Genomic DNA, 20,472 nt, shown 5'->3' on the forward strand with positions numbered 1-20,472 from the left:
ATTCTTCGTCTTTCGCCTGCCATGGCTTATGGTAACCTTTCCGATCACAAGCAAATTCTCTAATCTTTAATGCAGTTTATTTATTTATTTATGCATTTATTTTACCTGGCAAGATTGGTATTGAAAAGAACCAGAGGTTATTAAGAGTTTCAAAGGGAAAAAATACATTAGGAGACATATACACTACTGGCCATTAAAATTGCTACACCAAGAAGAAATGCAGATGATAAACGGGTATTCATTGGACAAATATATTATACTAGAACTGACATGTGATTACATTTCCACGCAATTTGGGTGCATAGATCCTGAGAAATCAGTACCCAGAACAACCACCTCTGGCCGTAATAAAGGCCTTGATACGCTTGGGCATTGAGTCAAACAGAGCTTGGATGACGTGTACAGGTACAGCTGCCCATGCAGCTTCAACACGATACTACAGTTCATCAAGACTAGTGACTGGCGTATTGTGACGAGCCAGTTGCTTGGCCACCATTGACCAGACGTCTGGCCAGGGCAACAGTCGAACATTTTCTGTATCCAGAAAGGCCTGTACAGGACTTGCAACATGCGGTCGATCATTATCCTGCTGAAATGTAGGGTTTTCCAGGGATCGAATGAAGGGTAGAGCCACGGGTCGTAACACATCTGAAATGTATCTTCCGCTGTTCAAAGTGCCGTCAGTACAAAGAAGAGGTGACCGAGACGTGTAGCCAATGGCACCCCATACCATCACGCCGGGTGATACGCCAGTATGGCGATGACGAATACACGCTTCCAATGTGCATTCACCGCGATGTCGCCAAACACGTATGCGACCATCATGATGCTGTGAACAGAACGTGCATTCATCCGAAAAAATGAGGTTTTGCCATTCGTGCACCTAGGTTTGACGTTGAGTACATCATCGCAGGCGCTCCTGTCTGTGGTGAAGCGTCAAGGGTAACCGCAGCCATGGTCTCCGAGCTGATGGTCCATGCTGCTGCAAACGTCGTCGAAGTGTTCGTGTAAATGGTTGTTGTCTTGCAAACGTCCCCATCTGTTGACTCAGGCACCGAGACGTGGCTGCACGATCCATCACAGCCATGCGGATAAGATGTCTGTCATCTCGACTGCTAGTGATACGAGGCCGTTCGAATCCAGCACAGCGTTCCGTATTACCCTCCTGAGCCCACCGATTCCATATTCTGCTAACAGTTATTGGATCTCGACCAACGCGAGCAGCAATGTCGCGATTCGATAAACCGGAATCGCGATGGGCTACAATCCGACCTTTAGAAAAGTCTGAAACGTGATTATAAGCATTTCTCCTCCTTACACCAGGCATCACAACAACGTTTCTCCAGGCAACGCCGGTCAACTGCTGTTTGTGTTTGAGAAATCGGTAGGAAACTTTCCTCATATCAGCACGTTGTAGGTGTCGCCACCGGCTCCAACCTTGGGTGAATGCTCTGTAAAGCTAATCAATTAGATATCACAGCATCTTCTTCCTGTCGGTTAAAATTCGCGTCTGTAGCACGTCATCTTCGTGGTGTAGCAATTTTAGTGGCCAGTAGTGTATTTGCTCTTAGGGATGAAACAGTGATGACAGCAGAGAGTCAAATAGGCAGAAAGACCAATAGACATCCTTTAATAACAAGTGATATGGAATACGTAAGTCTACAAATGAGATTGGCAGAAAGTGCAAAATCGGTAAGCAAGAGTGGCTACACGACTAATGCAAGGCTGTAGAATCATCCATGAGCTCAAGAAAGACAATATCCCAGTATTACAAAATTGAAGAGATCTTTGGAGAAAAGAGAAGTTGCTGGATGAAAATCAAGAGCTCAGGTGACAATTCCAAACTAAGCAAAGAAGAGAAAGCTGAAAGGTGGAAGGAATATATACAAGCGCTATACAACGGAAATGAATTTGAAGGCAACATTATAGAAAGGGAAGAGGCTCCGAAATCCTGCGTGGTTCCCCTATATCGCTTAAGGTAAATACCGAGATGTTTCGTTAGAAAAGGATATGGCCGATTTATTTCGTTATCCTCCTCCAACGTGCTCCGTCTCCATCGATCTCGTTATCAGACTCCTTTGAACGATAGTAGCATCTAGCCTTCGTCTTATTGCAAAAAATGAATGAAATCCTTCTAATGTAGTTTCGTTTTTATTGAGTATTGAGCTAGATGAATAGCCGGCCTCTGTGGCCGAGCGGGTCTAAGCCCTTCAGTCCGGAACCGCGCTGCTGCTACGGTTGCAAGTTCGAATCCTGTCTCGGGCATGGATGTTTGTGATGTCCCTAGGTAGGTTTAAGTAGTTCTAAGTCTAGGGGGCTGATGACCTCAGATGTTAAGTCCGATAGTGCTTAGAGCCATTTGAACCATTTGAGTTAGATGAATGAATGTGACGTTTCTAATTTAACTTTCTTCTTTTGTTGCAGGTAAGTCTGTCCATTTACACAGCTTCAGAGGCATCGAAAACACGTGTGTTATATCCATGGAGTGCTGTGAGGGCTGGAATTCTGACACTGTTCCAATCTCGCCAACACGGCATTTTTGATGCAGGTAGGAACATTGTGAAATTTATAGTGTCTTAGACTTCACAGTTATTTGTGTATTTAAACCGGGGACCTAGAAACGACGGGGAAACTTCGTCCCTCCGTAGCCCTCAGTGGTTCACAACCTCACAACAGGGACAGCAGGCCACCCACTCCAGCTCAGCCGCGCCGAACCCAGGGTTATTGTGTTCGGCCCCTAGTGTACAGCCTCCCCCGTTTCCCCCGGGAACGTATCATACCAGACGAATAATGATGGTGTACGCGTACATGGAACAGTGTTCGCGCAGCAATTTCTGTGATAGTGTAAATGAGATGGAATAAGGGGGACCAGCCCGCATTCGCCGAGGCAGATGGAAAACCGCACTCAAAAACCATCCACAGGCTGGCCGGCACAATGGACCTCGACTCTAATCTACCGGGCGGATTCCTGCCGGGAAGCAGTCCGTTAGACCGCTCAGCTAGCCAGACGGGCTTACTTTACAGTTAACTAAGATCTTAAATATTTAAAACTGGGTGAACACGCATTAATCGAAGCATGGAATGCAGAAAAACTTCATTTTAATATATACATATCGAAAGTTCTTTTCGTATAAATACTGTACCATTCCTCTATGCAGTACATAGTGTAGCTAGTCGAGTGGATATTTCTGATGATAATGGTGCAATATTTACGGAACACTAGCTGTACCCGGGCACGCTTTTCTGTGACTCAGTCTGCGTAAACGGATAAGAAAGAAAAGAGAAAGTACAAGTTTCGAATATGTATGGGAATCGGATGTAAGTCCCAATCTCCTTGTTTCCCCTCTCTCTGTCCAACTCCTCCCATTCTCTATCCACCTGCTCCTCCGTCCCCCTCTCTCTGTGCATCACCTCCTCCTCCCTCTCTCTCTGTCCACCTCCTTCCCCCCCCCCCTTTCAGTCTCCTCCTGTCTACTCTAACCCTATGAATCTGTCACCTCATCACCCCTTTCTCTGTCCATCTCCTCCTCCCCCTCTTACTCCATCTCCTCCTGCCCTCTCTCTCTCTCTGTACATCTCCCAATTCCCATTTGATATGTCCATTTCCTCTCACCCCTCTGTCCTCTTTCCCCCTATCTGTGACCTTGTGCCTTGTTTATTGTTATTGCAAATTCAGATTCTGTCGTAGTATTCTACTCACAAACAAATAAGCTATTAATACAACTTCCTGTTTGATATATATATATATATATATATATATATATATATATATATATATATATATATATATAAAAAGTATATAGTCTGTATGTGTCCAAACATTTATTACTGTAACTACTGTAACGTGTAAAAATCTGAAGTAAATCCGAGATGTATAATTTGAAATTTATGGTAACAGTGTTTTCACTTTGTATACTACATCTATATCTTTATATATTACATGTATCAAAATATACATACATCAAAGAATTAGGTACCTAAAACACGCCGGTATTAAAATTGAACAGTGCGTCAAAATTTCAGTGCAAAGGAACTCTCGGAGATACACGCTTTTAAACGAGCCAACATTTACATTTTTATTTATATAGACTTCAGTTGGCTTTGTAGTATTGTTTAGGAAGATCTCAGACAACATTTTACAGCTAAACGAGTATCTGTGCTTTAAGGCCAAAATCATACGGGTCTGTAGAGCATCATAAATTTTGTCCAGATCCATATAGCCGCAGGATGTCAATCCAGTCGAACATATCTGGAATGTCATTTAGCAAGAGCACATAGCTCACATACCACCACCTCGTAAATTATGTTTCCTATGCACGAGCTTCAGATTTACTTGTAATCATCTTTCAGAGAATAAGAGAACTTATGCGTTATTGCTGATTCATAGTTTTCGTAATAGTGAGTTCTAGCATATGGATTTTAGTTCAGGAGTGATAAGCGGAAACATTATGATCATCTGCTAAATAGTGTGTTGCCCGTCTCTGGAACAGCAGCAATTACGGATTCGACAAGTCCTTGGTGGGTTTCCAGACGTATGTTGCACTAAATGTCTACGTTTAGGTCATGCATTTCCCTTAGATTAATGGTCGGTGGATTGTGGACCCGGAGCTGGCATCCAGTAGCGTCCCAGATACGTTACATCGGGTTCAGATCAGGCGAATCTGACAGTCAAAACTTCAGCAAGAGTTCACTGCCATGCTCCTCAAACCTGTAACGGATGCTGGTCTAGTGACACGACAGTCCTTCTGCTGGAAGATGTAGTCGGGGTCGGGAAACGCATCAAGCATGGAGAGATGCAGGTATTCCATTATAACACTACTATAATCCACCTGGTACGACCATCGACCTAGTATAACGAGGTATGCTGTTCATCCAAGAAGTTACTTTTCTATTGACCCGTGGATCAATCTCGATGATGTGCTCACTGCAGTTGTAATTGACGATGTTATTGGGTCGGTATGGGAACACGAAGGGGTCTCTGCTGCTGTGTCCGGTGTCAACATGGTTTACCTAGGAAGGCGGTGCATTGGTTAGCACACTGGACTCGCATTCTGGAGGATGACGGTTCAATCCCTCGTCCGGCGATCCTGATTTCGGTTTTCCGTGATTTCCCTAAACTGCTTCAGGCAAATTCCGGGATCGGCCGACTTCTTTCCACATCCTTCCCGAATCTGATAGGATCGATGGCCTCGCAGTTCGGTCTCCTCCCCCAAATCAACCAAACTTAACATGGTTTGCTGAAGGGGGTGCTCTGAAATTCTTGTTCCTTCACCAGGATTTTACTCTGTCGTCAGATCTGCCACACATCGCCTCGTGCTCTGATTTACAGCACTCCGTCCTCCACATTCTTGATAAGACGTGAACGATCAACAATTTTCCCGCCTACTCGTGGTTTCACCTCTTTCAATCACTTTCCCTAGAGTCTCACAACATTAGTACACGAATAGCCGAATAGCTTGGCCTTTTGCGAGATGCTCGTTCCCAGACGCCGAGCCATAACAATCGGCATTTTATCAATCTCGCTTATTTGGGTGGATTTCCCCGTTTGCAGCCCGCATCGTCTCTGCTCCGCTTATATGCTTTCCTTACCGCGTCCCGTGTCCGCCACGCCACTAAGGACATTCAGTCTCGCTGTGTGCACTGGTACCGTTGTTTTATCTGATCGGTGTACATTGAGGTGGAAGAAGTCATGGGATGGCTATACGCACATATACAGACGGCGGTGGTGTCGCTTACAGAAGGTATAAAAGGGCAATGCATTGGTGGAGCTGCCATTCATACTCGGATGATTCATGTTAAAAGCTTTCCGACGGGATTATGGCCACAAGTTGGGTATTACCAGACTTTGGTTACGGAACGATAGTTGGAGCTAGACGCATGGGACGTTCCATTTCGGAAACCGGTAGGGAATACAATATTCAGATCCACAATGTCAAGAGTGTGTCGAAAATACCAAATTTCAAGCATTACCTCTCACCACGGATAACACAATGGCCGACGACCTTCACTTAACGACCGGGAGCAGCGGCTTTTGCTTAGAATTGGCAGTGCTAATAGACAAGCATCACTGGGAAACAGCCGAAGAAGTCAAAGTGGGGCGTGTGACGAACGTATCCGTTAGGACAGTGCAGCGAAATTTGGCGTTAATGGACTATGACAGTAGACGGCCGACGCGAGCGCCTTTGCTAACAGTGCGAAATCGCATGCAGCGCCTCTACTGGAGTAGTGATCATATCGGTTGGGCCCCAGATGACTGACCTGGTCGGATGAGTCCCGATTTGAGTTGGTAAGAGTCGATGGTAGGTTTGGAGCGTAATGCAGGTCACACCAAGCCACGGACCCAAGTTGTGAACAAGGCATTGTGCAAGCCGGTGGTTCTCCACAATGGCATGGGCAATGTTTTCGTGGAATGGACTGGGTCCTCTGATCTAAGTCAACCGATCATAGGCTGGAAATCGTTATTTTCGGCTACTTGGAGACCATTTGCAGCCATTTATGGACTTCATGTTCCCTAACAACAATGGGTTTTTTATGGATGACAGTCTGCCATGTCACCGGCCACAGTTATTAGCGATTGATTTGAAAAACATTATGGACAGTTCGAGCGAACGATATGGCCACCCAGATCGCCCAACATGAATCCCATCGAACATTTATGGGACACGTTCAACACTTGCGCAATTATGGACGACTATAGAGGCAGCGTGGCTCAATATTTATGCAGAGGACTTCGGACGAGTTCTTGAGTCGATGAAACGTCGGGCTGCTGCACAACGCCGGGAAAAACGAGGTCCGACAAGATTTTAGGTGGTATGCCATGACTTCTGTCACCTCAGTGTGTATTAAGCGTGACCCCTGTGGCAGCCATTCATTCGTTACCTAGCATATTTTGTCAGGAGACATTTCCAGAGAATGCAGATCGATTTTACAATAATTTTTGAAGGATATAGTGAAATTTCTGGGAGTTCAGGGAGAAGAAATATATTTATAAAGGTTCTTTGACGGCATAGTTCTGTAAGGAACGCAAAAGGACTCGAAAGATCAGTTGGGCGGAACGGATAGTGTCTTGGAAAGAGTTTCTTGCTACCTGTGGTGTCTGCTGCATTGTCTTGTGTAGAACAGAACTGCTTATTAAACACGTGTGTATTACATTATCTTTGTTTGATAAAGGTACAACCATCAAGTCATTGATTAGAGTGACAGCAGCCAATTATGGACACTGTTGACGGTAGTCCGTAACATTGCGTGCAGTGTATAACATGAAAACCGTCCAGTTTTAGTTCTCCAAACCTTTAAAGAACTGTTGATACGAGAAAGATGCATTAAATTACGTAAATAGCACGAACATAACCAGATCTTTAGCACCACTCTCACCATCTCATTTTATGTGGGATGAAATTGGCGAACTTAGCTGCACGTTTGCCCATTCTGATGTACAAATACAACCGATCGTTTCAGAAACGTGCCCCTTGCAGAGCTCGTAAATATTCCGAGCACGATCCAGCAAGGGGGAAATACAGCTCCACTGCCGATCGCTCACAGAATTCTTAAGTTTCCGCGGCAACAGAAATCGATGCCAATACGAGACATCAGCGAAATATAGTTTCCACCGACAAAGAAAAAAAAAATAAAAATACTAGCAAGCAAGCTGATGTGCTGTTCCCACCAGTTGTATAAGTACGTAGAAAGGACATATGTCTCGAACGTGCGCCTTAGTTGGTCCATACAGCTACTTTAACTGAGAATCGCACACCACGATAAGCAGTAGCAGAACACACAATAGCTTCCGCTGCTATACGACTCTTCCTGTGTTTGGCTTGAGGTCTGTGTGGTGTGAAACATGCGCAGCAGGAAAATAAGTGGAGATACGACAGAAAGAGCGGGAATATGCTACGAAGTGTATGCGTTGAATTGTAGATAAAGACGGGAAAATGTCGAAAATTGCAAAGAACAAATGAAGCATATTTGGTACTTATACGCAATGGTCTCGCTATTATGAACTCAGATCGCTAGGTATCAAACGTATCTCTTCACGAGGTCGTCGCCGCCGTCCTCACGTCGGACAAAGCACGCGGTTGCACAAAGGGCTGCACTTACTAGTTACTACATGGATGACAAATGAAACGTTTTGTTGGTGGACCTGGATAGAATACCTGCATCACGACGCACTTAAAATTGTTTAAATAAGTTCACCAGTTCTATTTGCCCTACGAGACAGTGATAACTGTACCCTGCTCCTGCATTAGTGATCTGAGCTATACTTCTAGCTGATTTCATTTGGAAAACCTGGAGAGCAATTGACGTCTAAACTTAAATTCTGTTATTTCTTTTGAAACTGATCAAATCTCTGAGAAGAATAAATTCGGAATAGTAATTAAAACAGCATGTCCACGGACTCACAAATGCAGACAGCTTCTACAGAGCAAACAAATGTATTGCCGGATGGATCAAACGAAATCGACTGTGTTCCTTGGAACTAGGCGTTCTCCAGATATTAGCTCTACAATCTAACACATGACTGTCGCGGGAAAGCCTAGCTGTCTTAGGCTACAACAAAATGTAAGCTTCTGTTTGTCATTAGCAGCCAGCGAAATAAACCGTAAGTGCCACTTCCCGCTTCTTCTAGCCATTTAATTTATTGAGCTTCCATTGTGATAGTATCTTGCCTCGGAAATACTCATGTCTAAAGACGCAGCCAACTCTCCTGCCAATTTATTTGTATTTATTGCAATCTCGTCATCACATTCACGTCAAAAAATGAATCATCCTTTAGATCCGCGTAGAATCATCTCGTACAGCGGAAAAGACGCGCTAAAATGCGTCCTCGGAATAGTGTGACTCATCACAAAATTTTACGAGTACAGCGTAAATAAGAAAACTGGTACGCACCATGAATGACTGTACTGCGTGTGTGGTACCTTCTATGGAGATGTAGAAAGCGTCAGTATGGAGAGTGATGTTCTCACATGCCAGTACACGACACACAACTACTCTGTCAGTCCAGCACAGATGCAGTGACGCCTCTTCCTGTTCGACAGTCGCCCTTTCTTTTTTTTTGCAGTAGTCCATAATTACATTTTTAGGCCTGCAGTCGTTTGACCTATACCGTTTCTATGCGTTCTGAATCAGATTCACGTTCGAGGAACGAGCTGGCCAATCTAGATGCCCGATATCTTCACTTTGCAGGTTCAAGTCCGCCAGACCACTCCTCACTGCTCCATCACTGTCACCCATCACGTGGACTGCAGGTTTATAAGCACCACGCAACAGGTGCAGAAACAGTTGGAAGATGTCATTAAGTTGCAGCGTCACAGTACCTATGGAAGCATATTGAGTGCCGTGCGTGCGCACAACATGCAATCGATGCAGAAAATAATATTGGCGGCGTTATTGGAACCATTCCACAAACCTGACAGTGCCGGAACGTTTGCCAAGGCCGCACCGAAAGAATGAAATTCTAAATTCATGAGGTACCCTAGAATAAAACACTATCCCACAGTTCTGAGTCTGGTGGCAAACTTCAAGTCTTGGCGGAAAACGCGACCGGACGGTTTTCATGTTATACACTGCACGCAATGTTACGGACTAACGACAACAGTGTCCATAATTGGCTGCTGTCACTCTAATCAATGACTTGATGGCTGTACCTTTATCAAGCAAAGATAATGTAATACACACGTGTTTAATAAGCAGTTCTGTTCGACACAAGACAATGCAGCAGACACCACAGGTAGCAATAAACTCTTTCCAAGACACTATCCGTTCCGCTCAACTGATCTTCCGAGTCCTTTTGCCTTCCTTACAGATCCATGCCGTCAACAAACGTTTATGAATATATTTCTTCTCCTTGAACTCCCAGAATTGTGCAATGTGACCTGGAATACAATTATGATCTCCACATTCGTGAAGCTTCTCGGAACTATTTACACACAACCTCAGTATTGCGAGTAGCACTGTCCACATTGTCGTAGTAAATTATTATTCTGTTGCTGATGTAACGGGTCCTAAGTGGTGATATTTTCTTTTTTAAAATTATATAAATTACAATGCAGCAAATAACGTGTTTTAACACTCGCCGTCTGGAATGGAAGCATCAAACAGAATGCAGTTAATAGAAGAGTGAAATAAGAGAGGCCAGATCTAGAAAATATATTATTGAGGCAAAGTACGAGTAGTATACACTGAGGTGACAGAAGTCATGGGATAGCGATACACACATAAACAGATGGCGGTAGTGTCACCTACACAAGGTATAAAGGGGAGTGCGTCGACGAAGCTGTCATTTGTACTCAGGTGATTCACGTGGGAAGGTTTCCGACGTGACTACGGCGACAATTCGGGAATTGACAGACTTTGAAAGCGAAATGGTAGTTCGAGCTAGGAGGATGGGATGTTTCATTTCGGAAACCATTAGGGAATACAATCTTCCGAGATCCACAGTGTCAAGAATATACGGAGAATACCACACTTCAGACATTACCTCTCACGACGGACAACGCAGTGTAGAGTTGTCAGTGCTAACAGACAATCAACACTGCTTGAAATAATCGCAAAAATCGACGAAAGTTTCAGTTAGGGCACTGCAGCGAAATTTGGCGATATTGGGCTATGCCAGCATACGACCGACACGACTGCCTTTGCTAACAGCACGACATCACCTGCGGCGCCTCTCCAGGGCTCGTGACCATATCAGTTGGAACCTAGACGACTGGAAAACCGTGGCCTGGTCAGATGAATCCCGGTTTTTGTTGATAAGAGCTGATGGTAGGCTACGAGTGTGGCACAAACAACATGAAGCCATGGAGTCAATTTCTGAACAAGGCACTGTGCAAGCTGGCGGTTTTCTATAATGGTGTGGGCTGTGTTTACATGGAATGAACTGGGACCTTTGGTCTAACTCAACCGATCATTGAATTGAAATGGTTATCATCGTCTACATGGAGACCATCCTCAGCCATTCGTGGACTTCATGTTCCCAGACAACTACGTCACGCCACCGGGCCTCAATTGTTCGCTATTTGTTAGAAGGACATTCTGGACAATTCCAGAGAGTAATTTGGTCACCCAGGTCGCCCGACATGAATCCCATCAACCGTTTATGGGACATAATCGAGTGGTCAGGTCATGCAGAAAATTCTGCAGGCCGCAACACTTTCGGAATTATGGACAGCTATGCAGGCAGCATGGCTCAATATGCCTGCATGGGACTTCCAATTGGATGTTGAGTCCGTGCCACGGCGAGGTGCCGCACTGCGCTGGGCAGAAAGAGCTGAGATGCGGTATTAGGACATGTCCCATGACTTTCGTGTCCTGAGTATATAGCAGCTTTGCTTATTGTCTGTGGTCACTCTGAGCTGAAGATTGGGGTTAGTCACAGTAGAGGGGACAGATTGTAGTGTCGTGTGGAATGCAAATCAAATCTATTTTTCGTTGTTTCTAACTTTCGAAATCAGGTGGCGCTATCTAGCATATAATACAAGGGAAACATATATTTGTTTGTCTTGTACTTTCATTTGTAGTCTACAATATTAAGCAACTATTGGAACATATTTCACAGATACCAGTGTATTATCTATGGATTTGCTGACAAGCTTTAATGGCTGAGTTTTACAGAAAATATGGCGGCATATTTAAAAAAAATATGAATCCGTACAATTAACTAAATGAAAAATAAATACGTCATATTAACGAGTAGAGTCTCTATCATTTTAATATAAAAAAAACAGAAACGAAATATTTCACCTCTGCTGGATACTGGGCCACTATGCGCTGTGCATCATCTGAAAAGCCATGTTGCGGAAACGTGTCCACGTTCAGTTGCGATGGAAGTGGAAGTGCGCGCGTTGTCAGCGGCGAGGCAGGTCGGTCGCGCGCGCCGTATATCAAGCGGCGGCCGGTATCGCGGCGTGGGCAGGCAGGCTGCGTCCTCGTTACCGCCCTGACAAATGGTGGCCGCCGCTGCCCTCCGCCGCGGTGTCGCCGCCTGCGCGGGCCACGTCAGAAGCAACAGGTACGCCACACGCCCAGCATGGCAAAAACATGCGGCCAGCCCTGGCGGCTGCGAGACACCTGGCACGCCGCGCCGTCGTCCGGCACACATTCAGTCGCTCTCAGAGCAAATAGCCGGCCGCGGTGGTCTCGCGGTTCTAGGCGCGCAGTCCGGAACCGTGCGACTGCTACGGTCGCAGGTTCAAATCCTGCCTCGGGCATGGATGTGTGTGATGTCCTTAGGTTAGTTAGGTTTAAGTAGTTCTAAGTTCTAGGGGACTAATGACCACAGCAGTTGAGTCCCATAGTGCTCAGAGCCATTTGAACCATCAGAGCAAATAGCCCGGTCAACGAAGGCCAAAAAATGTCGGCTGGAGGAAGAAATAACGGTGTCGCAAAGTTTTGTACACAGGCAGGGGCAAGCTTCTATCTTCTGTTCCAGTCTCGTATTGTTCGTGGAAAGAAAGATTGTCGGTATGCCTCTGTGTGGGCTCTAACCTTTTTGGTTTTATCCTCATTGTCTCCTCACGAGATATACGTAGGAGGGAGCAATATACTGCTTGACTCTTCGGTGAAGGTATGTTCTCCAAGCTTCAACAAAACCCCGTACCGAGTTACTGAGTGTCTCTCCTGCAGAGTCTTCCACTAGAGTTTATCATCTCTGTAACGTTTTCGCGGTTACTAAATGATCCTGTAACGAAGCGCGCTGCTCTCCGTTGGATCTTCTTTATCTCTTCTATCGACCCTATCTGGTACCGATCCCAAACTGGTGAGCAGTATTCAAGCATGGGGCGAACAAGTGTACTGTAACCTACTTCCTTTGTTTTCGGATTGGATTTCCTTAGGATTCTTCCAATGAATCTCATTTTCAATCACTCCTAATGCCCACTCCCAGATAATTTCTGAAATTAACCGCTTCCAGTTACTGACCTGCTATATTGTAGTTAAGTGATAATGGATCTTTCTTTCTATGTATTCGCAGCACATTACACTTGTCTACATTGAGATTCAATTGCCATTCCCTGCACCGTGAGTCAATTGGTTGCAGATCCTCCTGCATTTCAGTACAATTTTCCATTGTTACAACCTCTCGAGATGCCCCAGCATCATCCGCAAAAAACCTCAGTGAACTTCTCATGTTAACCACTAGGTCCTTTATGTATATTGTGAATAGCAACGGTCCTACGATACTCCCCTACGGCACACCTGAAATCCTTCTTACTTCGGAAGACTTCTCTCCATTGAGAATGACATGCTGCGTTCTGTTATCTAGGAAATCTTCTATCCAGTCACGCAATTGGTCTGATAGTCAATATGCTCTTACTTTGTTCATTAAACGACTGTGAGGAACTGTACTGAACGCCTTGCGGAAGTCAAGAAACACGGCATCTACCTACCTGCGAACCCGTGTCTATGACCCTCTGAGTCTCGTGGACGATTGGGCGAGCTGGGTTTCACACGATCGTTTCTTTTCGAAACCCATGCTGATTCGTACAGCATGAACAATAAATATACTGAAAATCCTGACTGGTGCTGTGTGAGAGTTTAAAGGCCAGTTTTTTAGGTTTTCCTTGAATACCAAACGAAATTTTATTGTTTTTAACTCACGAACGTCTATGTTTTTCGTATACAGACTCAACCAATGAACGAAAATTTGTACAAAAACTGGAATTCGAACCTTGGTCTCCTACTCACTATGCAGACGCGCTAACCACTACGCCACCGTGGCACAGTGGCTTTGCACAACTGCACGGACTACCTTAGCACGGCTCGCTGCTCACTCCAAATCACAATTCAGGTGTCATCCAACTTGATATTTATCCTAAATTTGAACTGCATTGCAGAGGCTCTCCAGTTGTGTTGGAAAAGCACCTCAACATCGAAGGAAACTGGGGATCCTGCGTAAAACCCAGGCATAGCTACTTTAATCAATACCCACGTGGTATTCCCTCTAATCTCGAACAGTGTTGCAGAGAAATTGGAATTCTGTGGTAAGTTCTATGGGACCAAACTGTTGAGGTCATCTGTCCCTAAGCTTACACAGTACTTAATCTATCTCACGCTAAGGACAACAAACACAACCATGTCCGAGGGAGGACTCAAACCTCCGACGGGGGGAGCCACACGACCCGTGACAGGCTGTTGCAGAGACTGTCCAACTGTATTGTAAGAGCACCACAGTATCGAACGAAACGGAGGATCCTGCCAGAAACCTAGGCATATGTGCTTTAACCAATGCCCACCTGGTATTCCCCCTAAACTCGAATAGTATTGCAGAGGCTGTACAACTGTATTGTAATGGCACGTCGGCGTCGAACTAAAAAATGCTGAGGTACTATTTCATTACACTTGGAGACCTCGCGCAGTGCTGTTCAGATTTAAAGGAAGTATCAAATGGACTGAAATGTGAATGAAAGTTTGAATTGAGGAGGGAGCCGTGCTTGAGTAATTCGTGCAGTTGTGAAAAGCTACTATGCCAAGGTGGTGTAATGGTTAGTTCATTTGCCTAATGAGAAGGAGACTCGGGTACGAATCTCGGCCTCGGTACAAATTTTCATTCTTCGCTTTCGTTTGCGTATGTGCATTTTCTTGAATATCTCAAAACTTGCGGCACACAGCGAAAATGTGTCCCAAAGCAAAACTAAACTACATAGAAAAAATTCAGATTATTGAAAATAGTGCTATAATGGTGTAAAATTAATGTTTATTATTAAGTGAAGCGAGTTAAGAACCAGTGTTAAATATGTGTACCACATCTAAGTGCAGTAGAGCCGTATTAAGGGGTAACTTGTGTATTCTGGTGGTGTAACAGGGTGGAGGATGCGGGTGGAGGGTAAAAGCGTGAGGGAAGGTAGGTTGCTGGACTGTGTTCATGGAATTCCCTCCTTCATAGTTCTGCAAACTGAAGAGCGAGCAGGTGATTCCCCGCACTATCTACCCTACTACGTCACAACAAACGGCTGCAGGGTATTTCATAAAGTTATACCGCCCCTTTTGCAGCTCGCGTTACGTAGTACTGGTGACGTAGTATGTAGACATGCCTGGCGGTGTTTATTTTTTACAAAGTGCTTTAACACTACATGGAAAACGGTTATGAATTACTCTTAACACTAACACAAGACACGATTATGAACAGAACTTACGTAAATCTGTGCACACTGCAATTCAATGCTAGAGAGGAAATAGATTATTAGTCATCCAGTGCGGCTGTTGTATTCAGTTTACAGAAAGACTATCTCCTTCCCCCCAGCATTTCCTGGCCAATTCTCTTATGTGAGTAGACAAAATTATTTCATTGAGCTCGTGTTTAGATAGTGATCTTTAGTTAATTATGTCAGTACTTATTTACAGTTCGGAAGTGGGCTTTTATGTAAAAAAGCGTTCCTATTTGCAGTGATTCAGAAGTGTATAATTTGTGTGATGTTGTTGGGAAAGTGATTGGAATGATAAAAGTGGCACCTTGCTGCTGTCTATCGTTGGTAGCGTATTGTAAAGCCATGTAACCGTGTTGTAGTCACTTGTTGGTGAATTAATGGATGACCAGAAAGTTACTGCACTTTTCTCATCATGAATTGCGTTACTGGTGTACTGTATAAATCTCTTCCATTTGGGAATTAGTGTCACTTGTAGAGTAGGCTGCACCGAATGGAAACATTTACCACACATACACAGTACACCTTCCAAGGTGGGTTGGAATATATCTATGGAATGGAACTGATAATGTTCAAGTCTAGAACAGTCATCTTACGTGATGCGTTGCTTGCCTTATACTGAAGTATCTGAAATCCCGTAACATCTAGGTGATCCACTTTTGTTGCAGAGGTATACAGTTTAAGTCTCTTGGTGGCTTCAGATTTGGGAAGTCTGGGGCTGAGGTGATGCATTTGATACCTCTTATACTACGAAAAGTATTCCATTCTCTGATAGTGGAGGCAGTGAAATAGACATTTTGAATACGTACTGACAGTATGTTACACTTGGAGCAGGCTCTTCAGTGTGGTGTACAGCTGACATTTCCAGCTGTTAAGCTCTATACATAACTGCTTATTTAACAACTGCAGATGAATACTCACCTAATTAACTTATATTAAAACTATGTGCGCTAAACAAGAGCTCAGTGAAGTTAATTTGTCTACTGGCATAGAGAACTGGACTGGATACAGGGAAGGTATAGTTTGTTTGTAAACTGAAAAGCGGTGGATGAAGATGCCTTTCCCGGAAGAATGCTACAGTTGCCGTACAGGATCACTAAGAAGAAGTTTATCTTTAGCATTGTAGTACAATGGGCTGAGATTTACATACATTCTAACCATATTCATTTCATGCCTTAGTATCATTAGTAAGCTATATCTGTATTCCATGCAGAGTTAACATGCTTTGTAGAAAATAAACACCTCGAGGCATTTCTGCACACTGTGTCGCCAGTGAGTCATAAAGCGTGCAGTGCACGGGGCGGCATAACTTTGTGAAATACCCCGTAGTTGCTTTTTTCCCAAAGAGACTGGGGAATCGCGTGCTCGCTCTCCATTTTGCAGATATTTGAAGGAGGGAAGTACATTGCCACTGTCTGGCGACCCACCTTCCCTCATGCTTCTAACCTCCAACCCCGCCTTTTTACCCTGTGACACCACTGGAACACAATTTATCTCTAAATACTGCTCCACTGTATGTAGATTAATTGTGATTTGTTTTTAACTCACTTCATGTAACAACAAACATCAATTTTATACCATTAAACTCTCTACCCCCACACTGATACCCCGCCGGTCAGTATTTTTAGTGTGTTGTTCATTACACTTCGCCCTATAACTGTACAAAACTTTGCGACTGCACGAAATTTTTCCACAAATTTTCCTTTGTTGAAAGGACTAACAGCAGGTGAACACACATGGCCGACTTCTTCCATTCTTACCACGGAATAGAACATATCCACAAAACGTGCGTCCTAGTGTATCGAATCCTTTCCTGGTGCTGAACCCATTAGATGATATTTCTTAATTCTGAAGTGTAAGCTGCTGTAAGCGCAACATTATTTGCACTAAAGGAAAGTAGGTCAGATTTGTCTAGTCGATTTCAACGCTATCAGAGAGACGGCATGAGGAAACGAAAATAACCTTTGGGACAACTGCTTCTAAGCTCAGTACCTTTGATCAATAAACCGAATACCCATCATCGAGGTGAAACGTTATAGTTATACTTTTACCTTCTCAAATAACTTCTTTGCAAACCAGTATTATACACTAGGGATGACTCGCTCTAGGTCACATTGTTTTAAAAAGACTAGCCTTGTACTGTAAAGGACGAAGGCTAATTTAGGTATTTCGTAGTTTCTCAAAGTCACTTTAGGCGAATCCCGGGATAGTTCCTACAACAAGACAACAGCCAACTACCTGCCAATCCATGTCAAACTAGACCTCTAAATACGTAAATGGTTATGTTTTTTTATACGTAAATTATAACACCATGGCATGTCTAGTATCCTTGTAAAAGTGAGCTATGTTTGAGCAAAACTACTACTGCTACTACTACTACTAGTATTACTACTGCTGCTGCTGCTACTATTTGCTGTAAGCTCATGTTAACATAGTGATTATAGACCGATCAGTCAGAACATTGTGGCCACCTACCTAATAGCCGGTATGTTCACGGCTAATAGCGGCGACGCGTCGTGGCGTGGAAGTAATGAGGCCTCGGTAGGTCGTTGGAGGGAGTAGGCACCACATCTGCACACACAAGTCACCTAATTCCAGTAAATTCCAGGTAGGGGGGCGACGAGATCTGATGGCACGTTTAATCACATCCCACAGATGTTGGACCGGATTCAGATCTGGCGAGCTGAGGGAGTCAGAACATCAACTGGAACTCGCCATTGTGCGCCTCGAGCCACTCCATCACTCTCCTACCTTGTGTCATGGCGCATTACCTTGTTGAAAGATGCCACTGCAGTAGGGAAACATGATCGTCAGGTAGGAGTGTAAGTGGTCTGCATCCAGTGTACGATTCTCCTTGGCCGAGTTCCACAGGACCCATGGATGCCCACGTGAGTGTTCCCCAGAGCGTAATCAAGCCACTGCCAGCTTGTCCCCGCCTCGCAGTACAAGTGTCAAGAAGCTGTTCCCCTGGAAGACAACAGATTCGCTCCCTCCCATCAACATGATGAAGAAGATACCGGGATCAATCAGACCATGCAGCGCTTTGCCACTGCGTCAACGTCCAATGCCGATCGTCACGTGCCCATTTCAGTCGTAGTTACCGATTTCGTGGTGTCGACATTAGCACAAGCATGGGCTGTCGGCTGCGGAGGCCCATCGTTGAGAGTGTTCGGTGCACTTTGTTTTCAGACACACTTGTACTCTGACGAGCATTAAAATCTGATGTTAGTTCCCCACAGTTGGCCGCCTGTCCTGTTTTACCAGTCTGCCCAGTCTACGAAGTCCGACATCAGTAATGAGGGGTGGTCGCACAACCACACGACGTCTGGACATGCTCCCGCCTTGGTTTCGTCACACGTTGAGGACACTCACTGCAGTATCATTCGAATATCGGACAAGTCGTGCAGTTTCCGAGGTGCTCGTGCCAAGCCTCCAGGGCATCACAATTTGCGTTCGGTCAGACTCAGATGTATCGCGCGCCTTCCCCATTGTACACGCGGGCAGCATGCTCACTGATGCTACATGCACCGTCCGTGTTTCTAACAGACATTCCACGCCAGGTGATGCTGCTATCGCCTCGATGGGTTTATATCGGGAGAAGGTCGGTGGTCATAACGTTCAGGCCGATTAGTCTACATGGAATATCTACCATGAAGGCACCTTGCTCCAGAGTAAAGAGAATTTACCGCACCAGGCATCATGAAAAAAATTCTTCACCCTGGCGTTTCATAAGCGAGCTACATCAAACTTTCCCCTCCCTGCACACGTGTCTGCATACAAGAACTTTTTGAGGTTCAGCCTCAGATATGGGTTTTTATTTCAAAATTGTGGGTTTTTAATTTTGCAGTTTTAAAGGAGTGAGTTGACTTGCTCTCGGTTGCAAAATATCCCAAACGTTCTTTGACTCGCCTAACTCTTTGCTTAAGTCTCTGACCTTACGTAAGGACTTTCCTCCTAGAGGTCATAGGTTCTAGAACAGTAATTTCAAAACATTGCTCCCATTTTTTTTGTGTATTTCTAAAGTCTTTTATTAAACTTTTTCTATTTACTAATGTGACTTTTTCTTACATTTCTTGTCATTTTCTAAGTTATATACTGTCTATATACTATCCTTACATCGAGCGAGGTGGTGCAGTGGTTAGCACACTGGACTCGCATTCGGGAGGACGACGGTTCAATCCCGTCTCCAGCCATCCTGATTTAGGTTTTCCGTGATTTCCCTATATCGCTTCAGGCAAATGGTCCCTTTGAAAGGGCACGGCCGATTTCCTTCCCAATCCTTTCCTAACCTGAGCTTGCGCTCCGTCTCTAATGACCTCGTTGTCGACGGGACGTTAAACACTAACCACCACCACCACTATCTTTACGCCCAGCGTAGCTTCTTTAATGAGCTGTGTTCCAACCTCGCACAGTAATTCTGCTTTGTGTGTAAGAGAACGAAGGGGTTTAAATGGATTATTCTCTGTTCACTGGGTAAGGTGGTGCAGTGGTACGACACTGGAATCATATTCGGGAGGACGCCGGTTCAGATACCCGTCGCGATTGCGATTTCCATAAACCACCTAAGGCGCATGCCGCGATTGTTCCTATGAAACGATTTTGTCATTTCCTTCCTCGTACTTTCCTAATCCGTCCTTGTGGTTCGTCTCTAGTAAACTCCTTGTCAACGGGACATTAAACCGTAATCTTTCTTCGTTCAGACTCTTGAGACCAATTGGGATGCTGATTAAACTCATTAACAACGACAGAGACACGCAAGTCACTGAAGTGACTTCAAATTCAAGGCTTGTGCCACACGGAGAGTTACGTAAAATTCCTGATTAAATCAATAATTACGAAAGGTGCAGTAAATCATCACCACTTTACTTGCATGGCTTGTCTTAAAGGGGAATAAGACGTTGTTTCATTATTGCAGTCATAGAAATTTTTCGCAGAAACTCTCAATAACTTGCATATATTTCAAGTGAGTAATCTGCTTCCCTGGGAAGTATTTCTGTATGTCGTTGAACTAAACCGACTTCGCTGTTTTACAACACTCTATAATTTTTTTAAAAAATGTGTAGCAAATCTGTGAGGACTGTAGGCCATAGATCAAGTTTCCACCATTACTCAGCACTGCAGTTGTTTGATGGCATCAAGGTGGCGGAGGCAGAAAAATTAAAAAATCCAAAATGGCGGATGAAGGGAAATTTAAAAATCCAAGATGGTGTTGACGAGAAATTAAAAATCCAAGAGGGCAATGGTAGGAATTTTTTTTAAAAAATATGCAAGTACCCTGGCGGGAAGTTTTCTTAAATGAAAGAGCCAGGTACAGTGCTTAAAAATACAAAAT

At 44.4% G+C, this 20,472-nt stretch overlaps 1 protein-coding gene and 1 non-coding gene across 2 annotated transcripts in view; both read left to right on the forward strand.

Moving 5' to 3' along the window:
- The window catches only part of LOC126337076 (pseudouridine-5'-phosphate glycosidase-like), a 1,418,644-nt gene that overhangs the window by 605,186 nt on the left and 792,986 nt on the right, over window positions 1-20,472 (forward strand). The window lies entirely within an intron of this gene.
- Trnaa-cgc (transfer RNA alanine (anticodon CGC)) lies at window positions 19,261-19,333 on the forward strand. The gene has a single exon. It is a non-coding gene; the product is annotated as a tRNA-Ala (tRNA).

Source organism: Schistocerca gregaria, chromosome 2, assembly GCF_023897955.1.
Source record: "Schistocerca gregaria isolate iqSchGreg1 chromosome 2, iqSchGreg1.2, whole genome shotgun sequence".
NCBI lineage: Eukaryota > Metazoa > Arthropoda > Insecta > Orthoptera > Acrididae > Schistocerca > Schistocerca gregaria.